General features: G+C 38.8%; 1 protein-coding gene across 10 annotated transcripts in view; it reads right to left on the bottom strand.

The window, feature by feature from the left end:
• Nucleotides 1–20301, bottom strand: part of CTNND2 (catenin delta 2) — a 646797-nt gene that overhangs the window by 167199 nt on the left and 459297 nt on the right. The gene's annotated exons all lie outside the window — the stretch shown is intronic.

Here is a 20301-nt window from a genome sequence, read left to right as displayed (position 1 = left end):
ACACACCATTAGCATCAAATGAAACAACTGAACCCAAGTGTGTTGAACAAGCCCCAGCAGGCATTCTGCAGCTTCCAGAGCTGAACTTAACATCAGTCTGTCTCTGCAGGTAATTTGTCCTCTCTGTGTCTCTGGGTAAAAGGAGTCATGAAAATGGCTTTGGGCTTTGTGTCCCAAAAGCCAGACATGCATGCAGACACTCTGCACGAGATACTTCAGTTCCCACATGCCTTCTTCCTAAGGTCTAATTTTTGTGCATATAAATATTTGTCATCATCTTCCATCTAGTGCTGTACATAGAAGGTAATACAGGAATAGGGCTCTCTGGCCTTGGCCACATTTGTCCCACTTGTCCTGTAGGAGGGAACAGGAGATTTGACACCACCTCATCCTCAGCATTCAGCTGGGGTCCCTGAATGAGGCACCTGGGAACCCTAACCCCTCACGGCTTCATTGGAGGCACACAAGAGCCACACTGGAGGATAATTCAGAGCAAGCAGCACTGAATTTCCATTTGGTTTGTTTCTCTTCAGTGGAGCAGCCATGATGACTACAAACCCAATTTAGGTGTGTAACTTAGGTACCTAAAACAAGTGGAAGGAGTTGAGTCCCCCACCTGTGTTTGAATAAAGCCTACAGTAGCTCTGCAGTCTCAAGTAAACTCAGGCATCTCACGCCTCAAATATGACAGCTCTCCAAGACATTTCATTGAAACAAGACTCATTTTACAATAATAATGGATTACTATGAAAGAGAAATATTGTTTGTTCTTTTGTTTGTTCTTTTCTCACCCAGAATGTTTGCCAGATTGAGTTATTGTTAGTCATATCTTTATGTAAAGATCTAGAATATAAATTGATGTAGAAAAATACATCCAGAATTTCATCTGCTACTTCTGCTCTGACAAAATAGATGTTAAGACATAAATATTACATTTCACATTAAGCGTTTAATACAAAGAAAACAGAAGTGTAATAATAAATCGCATGTGGACTATTCCAGTGAATCCTTGGGACAACATAGACTGTTGGGAAGCTTCTAAAGAAGACTTTTAGACCGTAGATCAGAAAGATCTTAACACTGAACTGATACTTTGGAAATGTGGAACAATGAAAAGGTATTAGGGAAGGCTAGAAACTTTGGCAGCTGTTAGGAACAAACTGGGACATTAAGCAGCTAACTATGTTGGAAGCAGTTTCATCTGTAGGATAAGGACAATAACTATGGATTAAACAAACAAGATTTAAATAGTTCACAGAAATGACACAGAAGAATACCTAATTTAAAATGAAAATGAGTATCTTCTTGAGGTGAACAAAACACTTCTTACAGAAATACAGCCTCACAATGTTGGGAGACTTGAGTAGCCTTCACCAAAGAGACTCAGAAACCGAGCTGGTGCTTGGAAGGATTCAGAGAACCCTGTGGTTTACAGGCTGAGCACCAAATACTTTGCTAGATAGCTCCTCTCAGAGGGACTGATTGACACTAGCTAACGTCTAGCCCTTAATGAGATCAGGACTTGCAGCTGAAGATGATGGCATGGCTAACACCATGTCTGCTGCATATGCTAGCTCACTGTAACTCTACAGGTTAAGTGATACTTTGGTTAAGCACTTATTTCTGTTCAACAATGGGCTGAACAAACTCATTAACAAATCATAAATTGACACAGGGCAGTGACAGAAACAACGTTATCTGATGTGTTAGCTTTCTCTTGTACTTACTTTCTCACAGTTACAATACCTAGGTAGTAACAAATGTTAACAGGGAGTTCAACTATGCTAGACTTCTCTCCTATATACACGGCTCTCAACCAACTAGAAATCATCCAGAAAATATTTTTACATAAAAATAAAAAAATGAAACAAAACAAAATCTCTTACTGATGAGCATTCATTATTTGAGCTCCTCTTCTAATTTATTCTCATTCTCATTCCTAGATCCCTAGTGCAGGTGTTGGTATTTTGGAGAGGATATAAAATAACAGAAGAAAACAGCTTGTATGACCAGACAATGAGTGGGAACATTTGAAAGGTGTTGTTTTAAACCAAGTAACTATACTTCAGAGTGTTGGAATTTCTAACACCAAATAGCCTCCCAAAGGAATTTTTTTCCTTAATATGTGTATTACTCAACCAAATAAAGAAATACACACGCACAAAACCAAACAACATTATGTGCAATAGTATACCGTGTACTATGATAACCAGCTCAGATTCTTTGTTGTCTTATCTTGGAATCCAGGAGAAAAGAGGCAATCAAGGGGCAAAAGGAAAAGGTCCCTTAATCAAAGGCACAGTTAACAGTTCTAATGAACCTGAAGTCTTAACATGGTATTTACATATGAAAACAAGGCTGTGCCTACTTTTCCCCTCTGATCTCCTAAAAGACACGCTGACAAGTAAGTGATGAATAAATACTTCTTGGCAATGTTTGTGTGTACCTTGGGCTTAAGTAGAAAATTAATTCAGAAAAGAAACTTTTAACACAGAATACTGTCATGTAACCAGTTCTAGGAGAGAGAATGAACAAAGCAGAAAAGTTAAAAAAATTTAGCTCCGGTACGCACTGTCATTTCAAGCAGATGGTCTCTACGATTGTTATATTTTTAGCAGTTTCTAAATGAAATATGGTAGCTATATATATTAAAAAAACAAAAAACAAAAAACTTCTGTCAACAGTTAAGGTTGCTTGAATAATTGTGATAATTTTAGCAGCCTTCAGGGCAGGGAGGACTAGTTTCTGGGAGTTTATATTTTTCAGTTGTTTTTTAACAGTCTATTATAGGTGGGGAAAAAAAGTGAGCTAGGGAAAGATGATTTTACTTTTTAGAAAAGCAAGCTTGCAGCTCTATTAACAAAATTTACTTCAAAAAACAAGTATATACATTTTAAAATTCAGGTTAATTATGAATAGTTAGGACAGCTACTTAATGAAGTCTACTGGACAGAGGCCTTGAGGCATATCTGCATGACAAAAAATACTTATTAAAATGGAGAGTAAAACAAAAAGTAAGAGAAAAACCGGTATGGATAGGAAAGTAGACTGTAGAAGTCAAGAGTTGGGATAATTTGGGTTACGCCATGGAAAGGTAAGTAAAATGAGATAGCAAAATATCCTTTACTGACTGCATTGAAAAGCAGTAGTAGAGTCAGTACTTGATGAAGATTAGGGTCAGATTAAAGGAAGGGAAAAGGATAAGGAAAATCAAATTATCTCAATTTCTGTGAAACATCTGATATTGTGCCACATGGAAATGAGTTAAGCTGGCAACAAAAGAGGATCCAATCCCTAGTAAAATTATAATAGTAGACTTACGCAAAATTTGACAATGTACTGGGTAATCTAAGCAACCACTACCTGACTATGTGTCATTTATTAACATCGCCATGCTTACGAAATCTGAGAGAGGCGATACACATGGATGGTGAAAGGAGCCAGAAGGTTGGAGTAAATCTGAGGAGATGCGTGGCATGCAATTTTTGCGAATCCTATCAAATTATTTGTGCAATTGATCCAAAAATGAACAGTACGCTAGCATATGCATTTTCAAGATCTTCTGCTACTGCCTACGTTGCCCTTGGAATACCAACACTACGCAGCTAAGGACGGCTAACAGCTTCTGGTGTCGGTGTGGCTTTTGCACAAGAAAATTGTAGCTGTGCAATAACTTGGCAGCTTTGGCTGGAAAGCAGCATTTGCAATACACTCCAGACAGTTCAGCAGGTTGTAGAAGTACATTATTACTAGGAAGCATCCTTATCTGAGGGGACTGACCAAAGCAGGCCACTGTGTTCCTTCCACCTTGTCTCTTTGACAGAAATTGTGTTTTAGGAGTATAAGACCGATCTCATCTAGAATCCTTCAAAAGGTTTTCGCTGGAAGTTGTGACTAATGACATGGATTGTGGTAGGCTACTGTCAAGAGGTGGAAGATGACCCAAAGGGGAACACTGAGTTATATGTAAGCTGGCTTTACATGTACATTTGCTTAGAGAATATTGCCTGGGATCAACAGAAGAGAATCAGGTAAGAGTTGGACATGAGATACAACAAATCTGAAATGGAGCAGTATGAACAGCAATACCAAGAAATCTAGTCTCTGACCCAAGGACACCAATTATTATTGCATTGAAACCAATTTCTGCTCCCGCCATCATAGCACATGCACATGCCAGAAGGAAAACGAGATGCAGACTGAAGATGTAAGTGAGATTGTTAGTAACACAGCTAACTGCACTGGCTATGTGGGATCACTGAAAGGTGCTGTGTTGAGCACAGGGTATGTACAGCATCTGACTATTTGCTTGAATTTTGCAATAATTTTTTTTTCTTCTGCTACTGCAAATTCTGATGACACACAGAAAAGCAACACCAAAAGCACTGATACATCTACCTAAGCACCTGTTTTCAAAAACGTACAAAATAAGTTTTATAACATTAGTGTCCAGCTGGTAACTAAGGATACCAATCAGAATCCTCACAGAGAATTTGAGAAGCAGGTGCGATGTCTCTGTATACTCTTTATCCATTGGTCACAGTAAATTTAATGAGAGCTTGGATTCTTATTTCTAATTTACGTTATTAGAGCAGAACGTTCACATCTGATCAAGCAGTTGGCATAGGCAAGCACCGACACCCAGAGCTATTCCAATCTCAGCAGCATTCTGCAAAGGCAACGCTGTGAAGATGCCTGCCACCAAGAGCCATATGTTTGACAAAGACTGAACTACCACCAAGCACTTATCACAGAAAAGGAATGCACAATCTGTAAATATATTAATTATAAAATTGTATGTTTAAACCAGACTTATCCGTATGTACCTACCTGTCTTAAGAAGCACACATGTCTGTGAGAAGGTCTCACAAACTGGTGAAGGAGAGGTTATCATATATGAAGTGGTGCTCAAAGGCAAAGACAATTCGATCTGTGCTAAGGATAATGTTTCCTAGATTTCTGGCATTGCTAATGCCAGCCTGCATGATTTTTGCTGCACGTATGCCTACAGAGATATACCCTTCTGTTTGTTTTTTTTTAACCCCCCCAAAATTTGATAAATAAAGCCTGAAAATCTCTTTCACCTCATCTCTGAAAGGAGAGTTCTGAGAACGGGTTTCTGGTAGTACTAGGAAGAAACAATTAACATATAGCTTAGGATCAAACACAGAGAGAACTGATCAAGAGTCCAAAGAACTACCTCCCACGCTGAAGGGGAGAGATGTACTTCTGTTAAAACTATTTGGAAGGGAATATTCCAATACTACAGGAAACTCCCATTAAGGACTTTCTCTTAGTACATTTAAAAAGAGCATGATGGACAAGATGTTAAACCTAACTAATAAAAGAAATAAAAATAAAAAAAAATAAAGATCATCCAGAGACAAGGATTGTGATAGAAACACAAAGAAACCATCTAACAGCTTTTTCCCTCATTTTCTCTCTGTGATTCTAGGGCTGTTGGTCAAACTGTTGGATTCTATGACACTTGGTTCAATAGGCATTTGGATAATACCCTTAATAACATGCTTTAACTTGTGGTTAGCCCTGAAGTGGTCTGGCAGCTGGACTAGATGACCTTTGTAGGCCCTTTCCAACTGAACTATTATAATTCTAATTCTAAAACAAAAGCAAGTATCTTATACTTCATTGATTGGGAATGGTATTTGAAATATTTCCTTAAAATATTTTCCCTTTTTCAAGCACAATTCTCCATATCCAAGCACATCCATATACACATAGTTATTTAGTTTATTATTGCAGATTGTAAGCCTGGTCTGAATCATCTGCTACAATTTAAAAGGAGGTAGAATTACTATATTTGCTACTGTCATTTCTGAAAACGTAACACATGAAAATTGGTTAGACTCAGGACACAATTTTAGGAATAGAATATAAAGATGTCAATCTCCATTCCACTCACCCTGGATAATGCACAAAACCCTTCACCATATCATATTGCCTTCTCTGACTTCTAGTCTAACTCGGAGGAAGGAGTGTGCAACATCGAGCAACTGATCACCTTCCCCTTCAGCCCCACGCTGATATGAACAACATACATCCACAAAATGTAATAACATCAGGTTTAGGCCTAAACCCCTTAAGGCAGCAATGAACACATATCAGCAGAGAGCTAACTGTACTGCTGGTTTGGTCTTTCAAGAAAGATAAACCACACAAAAACTACCGAAAAATTTTTTTTAAAAAAGGCATAATTTAAACTAAATGTGGAAGTACCAGAAGTAAGGACAGGGAAAAGGCACCACAGATGTATCTTCTGTGAATAAAAATATAAGTTCCAATAAAACAAACACATTTAAGTTATTGTTTATCCCAACCTGAAAACTGCATCCTATGTGCATCAATGCCTGTCTGTGCGGCACAGGCAGGAGAACAAAACAGAAATTATATTCTGACTTCTATAAATAAATAAAAGCACAATGACTCTACTACAGTCATGGAGCTACCTGCCTAGGTTATGGAAGAACAACTGCGGGGCTTTGCATGACAGAAACAAATGCACCCAATATCACACAATCCGGGTAAACGTTTACATTTCACCAACCCTGCCATTCTTGAATGTCACCGAATTTCACCATTTGTTTCTTCCACTAACAGAGATCTTAACACTTTTGGGAGAGCTGTTGTTCAAGCAGCGTGCTTACCAAATGGCTTTGTAACATTGAAAAATGACCGGAATAATCTCTTCATTGAGGAGTTGCTTTTTTGCTTTTTTTTTTTTTTTTTTAAATATATGCACAACAGTAAATTTGCAGGCAAAAAAACAACCCAAAGCCTGTAAGAGTTGTACATATGGAATCGGAAAGAGAAGCAACCATTTCACTGCAGAGTCCCACATTACATATGGAAAAGCTGATCTCAGAGCTTGCCAGCACTTGAATGGGCAAAAATTATAAAGATATGCATGGCTCAACAGTTACTGATTTTCACTTGAGTAACACGCTGGATCTACTTACTCAGGCATACTGTGACCTGTTTCTATACGCCATGTTAGGATTCTATCAGCCATACCTTGACCCACTTTACAGGATCGACAATTTCACTGAAATAAAAATAAACAACATTTTGCATTCTGGCAATGTGCCACTTAATATTATTAAGTGTATCATGCATGAGCAGTCAACAACATTTGACTGCACTTCAGTAATATACTTTTTTTTTTTTTTAAGCATGTGGCTTATCTCATCTCTAGATTTCAAATTTAGCACAGCTGAATATAAAACAGCAGTACAAACATTTGACAATCCTGCTGAAAACCTGTGGAAAGAATCTTCAAGATGCTGCTCTAGGGTTTTGACATTCTCTACGGTTTTGACATTCTCCTTGTCTTATGCTTCCATGTGGCCAAACCTGGAAGAACCATCCAGAAGTGCTTCCCTAGCTCCCTCAAATATCTGATTTTTGGACTGGTGTCACGATGTATTTGTGTCTGCAAATGAGACGCGGAAGAGGATGTGCTGTGGCAGGTGCACAGAATTCCTGCAGAGCAGTGGTAGAGATGCTCAACTTCTCCCAGGTTGTTAACAGAACTGCAAACCTGAGATCTTGGGGCTAACCCGGCACTTCAAAACATCAGGTCTCCTGTATTGCAAGGGGCTATAACTGACCTGTACAATGGCAAGCATACCCTACTGCTCATTGCTAAAACAGTTTTGCCTTTATATGTTTTACATGCCCTCTTTAAGGTTGGACGTGGTGCTTAGGGACATGGTTTAGTGGGTGACGTTGGTAGTAGGGTGATGGTTGGACCAGATGATCTTGGAGGTCTCTTCCAAACTTAATGATTCTGTGATTCTAAGGCATCCCTCTTCTGCTTTTACACTACTACCTGTGATTTAAGTTTTAAAATAAGAAAACCTTAAGAAGTGAGCTTGTGAAGAGGTAAGATGAGAACTACTTCAACATAACAAAAGTGGTCTGGAGCTGAATGGCCTGTAGATTTCTTGAACATCTTCTTCTTAAGAGGAAAAGGTTTTTAAGACGGTACAGTTGAGAGAAGATTATCTAGTGACACTGGCCCACATGGTATTATTTACTGCTCTGTCATACTGCCTGCAAACAGCATGATCACACTTAAAGGTATGAGTCTTATCTGTTCAAGGTCACCCTGACTTCTTTTTTAAATTGAAATATATTTACAAACTGCTATGAAATAATCTTTCACACTATTGATATACTGATCTTTACTTATTTAATTCCCTTACTCTCAGTGAGGGAACGTTTAAGAAAAATGATGGCTGTCCTGAGGTAGCCATACCCCGCTGTTGCTGATATAATGTTATCTCTCCTCTAAACTGTGGGGTGGGAAGCAGAGAAAAATTAGGTACTTCAGTGTTTTAGGATATTTTTAATTTTGCCATTTGCATTTTTTTTGTTTTGTTTCTGTAGTTTGTTGTTGTTGTTGTTTGTTTTTGTCCTTTTTTTTGTTTGTTTGGTCAGAGTTGTATTATTCTTTTGGGGGCCATTGAGCTGAAACAGTCTTGAAAATCTTGTTTCATCTCTTCCTCTGCAGGTATTTGCATATACAGGGACTGCTTCAACAGCGAATAAAAGGCAAATTAGGTAAGCTATCAAAATGTCTTTAGGCTGCCTAATTTATCTTCCTTCTCCCTGAAATGCAAAACATTTCCCTGACCCCCTACTACAGAAGGGTTTCACAGTAGCTTAATGCATCACAGCTGTGAAAATATGCCACATTAACCCTTCCCTGAGAGACCCACTTACGTCTGCTGCTCTCTGTGCACAGGAACTCACATTTCATAGGGAAGATTTCACCAGGCTGTGAAACTTCGTTCAGTGGCAGCACTGCTGCTACAGACATGGGCATGCTCTTCTCGTAGATCAGGAGGGTGGAAATGTAGACGGGAGATGAGAACAGCAGGCAGACCTAAGGGTGTCTGGCCTTGGCTCTGTCATGGACTTACTTTGCAAGACAGTCATTTGCTTATTGCCTTTCTCAGAGGTGTCTTTGGAGATTGTTAAACCAAAATTGTCTCTTTTTCTAGATCTAGTGTTCCAATTCAGAGTTTCTTAAACCTTTCTACTTTTCCATGACGGGAGAAAAAGCTTTTGGGATCCCGCCCCTGTCTGACCACATAGAAATGCGTCATTTCCAAAGAACAAATGTCTCTTGACAAAACCCCTATTTTCTCTGGGAAGTGGGACGAGCACTTCAGAGGGGAAGACAGCTATTTTATGTACCTGCACACACGAGGGCACTTCACCACTGTGGCTACTAAACCAGCAGCAGGACAACTTCGCATTAACCCACCAGCACCAATGGTACCAGCTCACATCATGACCATCTGTAGGAGAGGAAAACAGCAAACACTCCCTCAAAGCCTCAGAGCATCCACTTTTTGTTTGAAATAACCACCCCAACAGTTCCCGAAAGGTGCTGGGGCAACTCAACACCTCTTCAGCCTGTTTTTAACATCAGGTTATTATGCAAAATGATACCCAGCGTGACAGCACATGGATCTGCTGTCCCCTTCCCCGTGTTCTCTCCTTCCTTAGTGGTTGGTTACTCCATCCAGTGCATTACTGGCTTACTTTGATACTGCGCAGCAGCAGCTCTCACATCATCTCTGCACATACATGCCTAAGCATCACTCTCATCTATCCAATACTTTACAGCACTTCCTGTCTTTTTGAGCAAGTTAAACTCTTCAAGTAGACATTCTTTTGATGCTTAAATGATGAATATTAAACAATAAAACTTAAAGGTGATTCAAAGTATCATACAAATTGATAAGCCACGGAATTTGCCCTCAAATACTCAAGCATGGAGTCAGGAAAGCCAAGAGAAAAACACACGTGGATTTATAATAATGAATTAGAAAAAAAAATAACAACTCTATTCTCATTGTCTTTTTTACAATTACACTCCTATGCAATCTTTTTGAAAAGCAGAGGAACTATGTTCATTAAATTTGCAAGGTGTGCAACACAGTAAATGAACCTGAATTTGCTCTTCCTGTAAAAGGCAAATACAGACTAATGGCTTTTCTTTGTGGCCTTTACTTCAGTTTTTATTAAGCATGAAAAAAATGGTCTCCTGCAGGCTAACTAGATATATCTCAACATAAAACCACCAAAACAATGCCATAATGCAAAATACACTTGACACTCAAGCGCTAGAGAGTTCATTGGATCAATAACAGAAGAGTTAAATTGTTAAAACCTGTTCAAATGTAAGGCTGATGGATAGAAGGAAAAATACCCACCAGTGCTGGGTACTGACACTCTAATACTACTGCTACTTCCCGTCACACGCCTTTCATCTATTTTAAAACTGTAGAGATTCTTGGGACTTCTCCTAATGCAGTACATAGATATCATCACCTCATGTCACACATGGGTAGACAGAGAGCATTTACATGACTCTCTCACAGGGGAAAACTGAAACAAGTGGCAGAAACTAGAAGAGCAACTGTGAAATCCTCAGCACGTTTTCAGCTCTCTGAACTGAATACGCTGATTCACTGTCAGCTGACCGCTACAGCAACAGAAAAATGCAGATGATCTGGACAGCATTTCAAGGGAGTGCAGGACAAGAAGAAACCTTCTGGGCCATCAAACCTAATTTCTGATTGCAAATCTGCTACATGGCCTGTATGCTGCACCACACATTGCTCAAGCTAAAGACAGACTCACATAGGAAAATTTTAATCAATCTCAAAATCCTTTGACCAACAGTACAGGTTTATACATGAAAAAAAGAATTATCACACATATCCAAGAAGGGGTGTTGTTTTTTTTTTCCCCATTTCTAGCAAGCTGTTCCAATCGCATCCAACAAATGTAATATGTGTCTCATTTTTCAGATTGCTAAATCAGAAAACAAGGTTGCACTTGCAGGGGAAATTAGAAGGAGAAAGGATGGTTTCTAGCCTGGTATCTAGCAGGGTAACATTTTTGTTCTCTGTTTGGCCCACAGGATAACCCAGAGACTCCCCACAATGGTACAAAAGCTAGCAGAAGAATGATGAGCTAACCAATGGACAAACCAGGCTAACGGGACTACCACTGCCCTAGAAGACCAGGGGATCTCACAACCCTCAATTTGCCAGTAACAAAACTAGACCAAGAACAGTGTGTCTTACCTAAAAAAAAAAAAAAAAAAAAAAAGCCCCCCCCCCCCCAAGCCAAATCAGAAAAAAGTGATTTTACATGGATGACACTGAGTTTATTGCAGAAGGAGGCTGTAGATTTTAAGTAAACCTAAAATAGACAGCTTGACAGCTCATACATACATTCGTTAGCTTCACTTCAGTAAAATGCAACTCACAGAAAAACATCCTTTGAATGAGTAAAAACAGCTCCTCTTTTAGTTGCCATCCTACCAGGTTACAACTAGGTCATGACTTTTCCATCCTTTATAAGAAAAACGAGACTACAGGCTGGTCTGCAGAAATGCTTCTAGCTGAGCTGTGAAACACTAATAAACCCTCTGCACAAAATAATCGTGCTACTGATTCAGGGCAATTGCCCTTATTAACAAATGGGAGAAATACTGCCAAGGATCTGTCACTTAGAAATCAGAATCAATATCTTAAAGAGATCTTTGAAACTAGAATTTATTAAGGGATAATTTGTGCCTCAATCTATCAGAAATGTTTCCTCAGCCTGTGGAAGTAGAGCTACCTACAAAAAACGACGAGATCATGTTAGTTGCATGGTACTTATTTCCATGCAGCATGCTCTAGGTGGGACTTTTCATCTGATATACCGAATTCAAGTGCCCATTACCTTAACTGACCAAAGATGGTAGGTGGTTTGTGATACCCTGCCATATATTCTGCCAGCTGCAAGAAGTACAGGCTATGAATTGCATCCTCCCCCTTTTCACTTTAGAGCTTTTTTTTTTTTTCTCCAGAACTTGGGTAACCTTTTTCCCCCACATTTCCTTCTTAGAACTTAAAAGACTTTGCTTTTCCCTCTGCCCTGAAACTGCCCCCTACATGTTCAGCTGACAGCACTGATTCCAATTATAAAAACATCCTGCATTTACATCTTACAGCTCTATCCTAAAGAATTGCCTCAGACTTCAGCGACCATGCTCAGACCATGGTTACATACAACTAAGCAACCGATACCACAGTTATTTCTAAAATAGACTTCTGACGTGTTTATAATTTAAAGTAGTTTAAACTGTGGTTAAAGACTTAAGCACTGATTCTGCAACATGTGCAATTCCTGTAGCATGTGTAACCTATATGTATCTACTCGATTTTGACTAGATTGTCATTTGAGAAATTAGATTTTGCTCTAAGACACTCCCATAAATGAACAGTGGGCTCAGTTGCTGAGCTGATGAAAACTGTAACAACCCCTCCACCACCCCTCCTGCACAGGCACTGAACCCGTTCTGACAGCCACTGATTTCCTTCCCTCTCCCCCAGAGGCTCACTCAGATCAGGGGCTGGACACCATCACCTGCTTTGCAGAAGACACATGCACACTTGCACAGAACAGATACAACAGCAAAGCAATCTTTCTTTTTCTTTTTTCTTAATAGCTACTGATCTCTGCAAACAGATAAAACAGAAATGCTATTCCATGATGTAAAGCATCTGAGGTGAGGACACCTCTGGCCAGGTGGCAAGAGGGGAGAAAGGAAAGGAAAAAAAGTGCAAATTGAGAGGAAAACCAACGAGGGATACTCATTAGATTGAACAGATAGGTTCAACATACTGAAGGACTTAAGGAACCAGACCAAGGGAAAATAAAAGCTGATGACAAAATGTTATGATACGTTTCTTACACAAGCTTAATTTTATGGTTTTGGTCATCTCAGGACAAATATCTATCATTTTGAAAGATAGCAAGCTGCAAATTTCAAAAACAAGTTCAGACACAACAACGTTCAGCTGTGTAGATTGCACAAGAGGAAGGTGGGAGTGGGAAAAGTTTGAGATTTTTTTAGGTCCATGTCAATACTTGCTGTTCAAAAGTTTTCATCTAATGGCAAATACGAATTCACTTAGGACCTTGTGTTCTTGATATAACTTGATAAAAATGAAACTCATATCCCATTTCATTAAAACTCAGTGTGGAAAAGCTGTGGAACTGTTCTATTATAGAGGATATTGTATCTGGTATTATTTATTTATTAGTGGAGAAATCACTATATAGGCTATTGAAATGATGTTTCTCTGTTTCATAAAAATATCTCCCTCCTCTATGATTTTTTTTGTCTGAACATAAAGAAAGGTGATCATATTGCAAACCTCTGTAGACTACACTGCAGACAAACTATGAAGCACACCACACTTCAGTCTGAGATGGTGTTTTTTGACCACTGCTTTAATTTACTACACCACATTACTGGAGTCTCTTTCACTCAGAAGTCAATGCAAGAAATATGATCAGAGGTGGCTTTTAAAGAATTTCTATATATGAATTTACATGCACAAAGGAAATAAATATATTAAGACTTTCTCAGAAGCTGATACTAATTTACATTAAGGAGAATATTTTGCAGCCTTCTTTTCACAATCATGGATATCTGAGAAATAAAGCAAACACAGGGATTTTTGGAATATATAAAATTACATGGTTGTTGACAGACTGCAGGAAGCTTTCAGCCTTTCAGACAGGGGTCCAGATAGAACTCAGAAAACAAAGTAGTTAGGCATCTTTGCTTTTCAGTACGCTACTACAACTATGCACCTGCATTATTAAAAGTGGTATTTAACGTATAAATGTCTAGTGTATAAGTGCTTAGATCTTTCTTCCTTTAAAGCATATCAAGTACAAATTTCAGCTTGCTAAGGACCATAAAAAGTAATGTTAGATATGCACAGCAAATAGTCTCCACTTTCACTTGCTGCATAATGAGATCTAAAATATTTTACCTTTTGTGGAGAACACAAGAGACCACTATGTCATAATCATTTTCATATGAATTACAGATGCGCAACTGTCAAACTGGAAACCAGACATTTTCTCATACAGTATATATTTTAAGCAGAAATAAAGTTGTGTGTTAATTAGTTACTTGTGCCCATTGTAATTTCAGAATAAAAAAACTAAGAAAAATTTCAGCAAAGCAATAATTAAAAAGATATTGAGAGTATGCTTCTCATTGGCTCTGCAATTTTTTCATTTCTGAAGGTTTTGTGTAACTGATTACATCTTTTTTTTTACTTCTATGAGTAAATAGCAAAACTAATTAGCTGCACACTATTAAGTTAATGCATATTTATCTACAACAATTCAATTCTGACTGTGAAATAATCTTTCTAGCCCATAATTACACTCCAGCTTAATTAGCATAATTTCCGCAGCACATTCTTTATTAAAGAAGCTGACATAAGGGTTGGTCTTAAATACCAAGGATATTCTAGTCAACTAGAAAAAGGCAGACAGACATAGCTGCATTAAACACCATATCATACAAGATAGCACATGTAAAACAGGATATGAATTAAATGCTATCTGCACTATAACAAGCATCTGAAGATGCTTTCAGAGGAGATAAGCAAAACACTCAAGGGCTTGAGATGTCCTTGCTAGATGTGGTAGCACATCCTGCCTGGCTCCTTCAGCCCCTGCCCTGCATCTCATCCCTCTCACCAAGGGTTGCTGGCAGGTTATTATCCCATTCAGCATATAAGCTTTCTTGATACTGCCTCTGTGAAGGAAAACATGATCTTGCATCATTTACACCAACTTAATTGTAGCCAGTCAGTTCCCACCAAAGAGAGTCGCTGTAAGTGAAGACACATCAGTCACCAGGCTCACTGCGTCCTTAGTCTTCTGGTGAGGCTTTAATAATTAGATTGCCAGCTGGGAGCACCTGGGCCTCTTATGGACACTTCATTCCCCGGTGCTTGGGATAACAATACCGAACTCATTTTCTATGGGCCAAGGAGCAGTATGTGGGCAACAGTATCCAAGTACTGCTGTGCTTGATGTGAACAAGAAGTTTTGGAAGAAATGCTTAGCAACCCTCTGAGTCATCTCGCTTATCTCCTGCTCAGGTCTGTGACACGCCGGGTGTCAGTGCATGTAAGATTTATGCTTCTGAGCTATGAAATGTAACCTCTACTGTAACACAGACTGACAAGAACCTCTCCTCGCAGTTAACTAAAATGAAAATAAAAAACAAAAAACCTTGCTTGTGTCTTCATCTAACTATTTCTAAACACTGGAAGCTTAAAATGAACTGTTATCTGAAGCGCTCTTGAGCTTTGTACAGGATTTTGACTAAATGTATGCTGTTGGTGATGGTGTCCTTGCACTTTTCTATAATCACAAACGGTATAAAAGATACTTTCACCTGTGGAGGATTATCTTTTATTGTGTGAGACAATGAAAGGCACTGACTATGATTTTCAAAATCAACGAGGTGATTTAAAGGCAAAATCCTCATAAAGGATTTTAATTTAACAAGGTTTCCAAAATGCCTAAGACTCTCCTGAAAATGTAGGCTTCTGCTTTTAAATCAAATAGACTCTTTTAATAACTTTACTCACTCTAATTAACTTTTTATTTTGAGGTTAGTGCTATTAAGCAAGACCAGGACCGAAACCATTACTGCATACTAATCAGTCATTGAATCCTGCTGCTGAAATGTAACATGCGAGGAGATGTCCTAAAAATTCAACATAAATTCAGAGCAACAGAAACTAGGAAATCTGTTATTGAAAAAAAACAAATCAGCAATACCTATTTCACCTTATTGCTTTCCTATGAACACAAACAACTATGCAAAGTCTGCTTGATTAGAATTTAAGATGAGGAAATCCATCATAAATGAGGTTATAAAACAACTTTTTATTTTTATTCAGACATATAAATTATACATCAACTACTGTCTCCAGACTAGACAAACACAGCCAGTTCATGATGTTTCAAAAGCACAAGGAAAGCTGAAGCTGCCCCAGGAAGCTTCTCTGCTGCTCGTTCTGCCTTCACCCCAGAGCGATGCAATTTGATTTTGAGGCAGGCCCTGCTTTAGCAGGAATGGGGAGAGAGGCAGGGAGGCCATGCCTATCTATTTCTGCACCTGTAAAGCCTGCTTGGCCTTTGGGCCCCGGGCTGTGTAGGAGAATGCTCCCAGGACAGCATCTTGTTGCCTGTTCTGAACCAGCACAAGCCGGGTCTGCTCGTGTCTGAAGTTTTGCAGCTCCCATCAGTTTGCAGCGCTAAACGAACAGCAGCTGAGCCTTTGCTTAAAGCTGTCCCTTTGAGCTGGAGTCAAACACATCAGAAATTAAAAACTAGCTTCTCAGAAGCCAAGTAACAAACATTTCTGGGTTAACCTTTCTTTTAACGGCTAAGACCAGAATTCACAAGCAATAAAAGTAGTCATACTTTCTACAGACTTTAATTGCCTTTTCTAAAACTATTTCATTTTGGCTATCTTTTTCAAATCTAGCTTTCTAAAAAGATATGTTAGCTGAGATTATCGATAGGAACTAATGATTGTGGCTGCCTCACTAAAGAGGGGCTTGGCTATTTGTCAAACTGTGCATCCCAAATTAGTGTACCTGTAATTGCTTGCCACTTTTAAAATCCTGGTCTCCTGTTAGTCCTGTATTTTCTCTTTGACAGTTATTTAGCTCTGCCAATTTTTATTTGCCTTCTCTTTCCAGAGCATCAGAGCACTAAGAACAGAAGAAAGAAATTCAGTTTCAGCCTTCGATCCTGCAGCTTTGAGTCATAAGATAAAGAGTTATGGCTTGAAGACAAGACATAAAAGCAAAGCAATATACTCGCAGCCACAAACTCAATGAATTAAACTAAGAAAAAAAACCCTGCAGGTCAGGCAGAGATCATGCAGTGTAAGCACAGCAAGGGACAAGGAAATGGGAGGCATAACTGTATTGTTATCTTTTCTGTGTCATTTCATCTCTCTATACATCCGTTCTGCTACCTATGAAAAAGGCTCTTCTGAAAGAATTTTGAGAGCTTTCCATAAAAATCACTAAACTCCAGGTCAAAATATTATTACCTAGTGCTGCCATTGGGGTGCAGAGCAGACACTGAGGCCTGGATGATTTTAAAAAAGGTGAAAATCCAAGAAAAAAAACAAAACACCAACACCAGTAGGCAGATTATTGACAACAATTTGTTAAACAAGAGCTGTGGTGAAAGAAAATAAGAGGATAAGAGTAGCTTAGTAAAAAGCTATTTGTTTCACGTGCCTAAAAAACCTGCAACATTTCTACATCTTATTAAATATAAACCTAGCACATGTAGCTGCAAGAGTGGTCAATCACTAGTACTCACCGAAGACAGGACTTACTAAAACAACATCTTAAGGCAGCAGTCTACCTGTTCCTTCACTGAGCTGTCAATAAAATATGAGTGCCTTTCAGAGCTGAATGCTTGGGGAAGTTTCAGGACTGCTTTAGCAAGTTAAAATTGCTCCTCATTTTTAATGTGATAAAGGAATGACTCATCAATACAGAGATGTCAAAAGGAAGACTCATCTTCCTGAACAGTTAGTTTTTACTTCATATATTCTCTAAGGCACTTCTATCTTACATATCATAGAAGGGCTTGGGTTGGAAAGGGCATTAAGGATCACCCAGTTCCAACCCCATCCAAGTAAGGGTACTGGGGAAAAACTACTTGAAAAGGTTTCCTGTGAGGTAAAGTTATGAACTGTACACATTTAAAATGCACCCGCTGCCCATTTCATTGGTGGGCAAGTGCCCAAGATCTCCAGGTTTGACTTGATTAACTGCCAGGCAGTTCTCAACACACAGAAGTACTAAATCAAAGAACTACACCATAGTTTACTGCAAGGATTCAACATAATCTGAACAGTCCAAAGCCCCATTTGAACACTGTGGAGGCAACGCACAGCTCAATTACTCTCCATGCCTACTTCATGCCATGTCAACCCCAAGGATGGTGAGAAGTCAGCCAGGAGCCTGCCCAGATGGGAACATTCCTCTGGAAGGAAACTGGCATCTGTCTACTGAGACCATTACAACATCAGGGCTGTTCCAGCACTTGGAGATGCTCTGACTGCAGGAAAACATGCATGGAGAGGACTGAGATCATGCCTGCAACATGAAGTAGCGGCTGATATGGCTGGAGCAGTTTTATCCGATCTCACTTTGTACAATAAGAAGAGCTCAGCCACCCATACAGCTTTAATCTTGTCACAAAAAAAACCCGCTCAGGAACAAAATAAAACTTATTTAAGGGTATTTTGGGTATTTTTTTTTTTCAAGCTTCCTGTCAGCTTAACTACATGAAAAAATCAGGTGTAAGCTATCTTTCTAGCACCACAGCATTGAAATCACACCGAAAGGTGAGTGCACAGCTCCTTTGATGCATTTACTTCTCTGCTCTCAGACTAAATTTATAGTTCACTAACTCCAGGAAGATGTAAACCAATTTTTCTCATCACTGAAACACACGCACTTCTTCCCTGTATCAAGTGGAGTGGACTGTGAAGTCAAACTGAAATGACTAATACCAATTCCATTCAGTAGGGACTATGGTGAGAAGAGGTCTCTCCCACTACTTCTGTAGGTGAAGGTGGGGAGGGAAGATGATTTTCTTGTCTTTCATTGCCTGGCCTGCTGTCATAAGGAAAATAACTGGCATTATAGAGCTTGCTTTAAGGACTCTGCAACACTTTTGATCCTCATGGGCCTGGTCAATCCACATCTGCTTCCTTTGTTCCATAGTGCACTGCAAGTGGGTTATTACAGCTCTTTCAGATATAGGTAAGCAATCTCAATTTACTTCATGTGTGCTACAGAGTAACAAGATTGTACATGCACTTCATTACAGAAGAAGCTGTCATTTCATACTTTTTTTCTGAGAGAGCAGATCCCTGTTACTTCATTTAGCAGCTCCTCAGTGGCAGTTTGATTGCCCCATACTCATACCTGCTCTTCTGGGAGCTTGGAGAGAACAGGAACATAGACAGGAACGCACCTTTAGCTGTGTGGCAAAGGGAAGAGGGATGCCCACCTTGGGAAAACAGCAGCATGATGAAAAACAGAAAGTCTGAGCGGGAATTGGACTTCTATATTGGTTTGGAAATGAACCTCCTCTTAAAAATAAATAAAAGGCATGGCCCCCACCACTACCTAACGCCGAAGTTGCAGAATGTCACATCTCCCTCTACCCTGACATCTGCAGAGGTTTTAAAGACTCCTGTAAAAATCTTGAAACATTTTTAATGTTTGTAATGAAATTCCAGATATTAGAAATCCATGAGTATTCAAACTCCACTGCAGCTGTAATGGAGACAGAACAATGCACAGATTACGAATGTTTTTATGCGATGTTCTGAACCATATTGCATAATGATTTTTTTTAATGTTGACTACTGCTGAAATTCAGATGGGATGTCAGAAGAGTGTAAGACCATCCACCACAAAAGTGATTGACAATGAGAGTGATAAAGCCTAAAAACCTTACAATTCTCAGTGAGATGTGTGATTCATTTCCTAGTGCTGGGAGCTAAGGACTTGTCAAAGGGCTGCCCAGAAAAATTAAATAATGACTTGATTTCTGTAAAGACTTGGTTTCAGGTATAGTCAGAGCAAACTGACCTGCAGGTATCAGGGTGTCTCTAAATGAATGGCATAGGGTGTCTTTAAATAAAATAATTCCCATATAGAAGTTCTGCTACTGTTTTTATTTGAGTGACAGAAAAGAAAGTAGCAAAGATAAGTTTTCTCCTTTAAATAGCTATTGATCTTGTGTACATACACAGAAAATCTTATGAGTTACAGACACTTTATTCTTTTCTTTCTACAATCTTTCCATACACATCAAAACTGGCAATTAATAGTGCTAAATTTTGTAGACCTATCAGTATACTAGAAAGTGATCTCCAAATGTCTAGTATGGCAGAGAAATGTGAAAGACTGCATCATCACCAGAGTTTTACCACCAACCTGTTTAAAATAGCACAAACTTGTAAACTGACCATTAAGCAAAATGAGAGCAAAAAGAACAAGCTGTCTCTCTACCATTCAACTGGACCCTAGTGATCTACATTTTTTTCTAGGATACATTTAACTTACCTTTTGTATTTTACTGGAAAGGCAGTTGTAAAAACATTTATTTTAGTTCATATATGGCATATGTTCTATTCCTCATATTATGAAGCCAATTCAAGAACAGATACATCTTTGCACTGGATGAAAAGATAAAATCTAATATATATAACAATCTTTATGTTTTTAAACACACCAGTTAAAAATATATCTTTGTAATTGGAAGGAGGTCAAACTGATACTACTATTACACAGAAGAGCCATGTCTGTACACGAGCATCCTGAAGTACAATTT

The sequence above is a fragment of the Cygnus olor genome, chromosome 2, assembly GCF_009769625.2.
Source record: "Cygnus olor isolate bCygOlo1 chromosome 2, bCygOlo1.pri.v2, whole genome shotgun sequence".
Lineage (NCBI taxonomy): Eukaryota > Metazoa > Chordata > Aves > Anseriformes > Anatidae > Cygnus > Cygnus olor.
The sequence above is the reverse complement of the archived record's forward strand: the minus strand, read 5'-3'. Positions and strand labels throughout refer to the sequence as shown.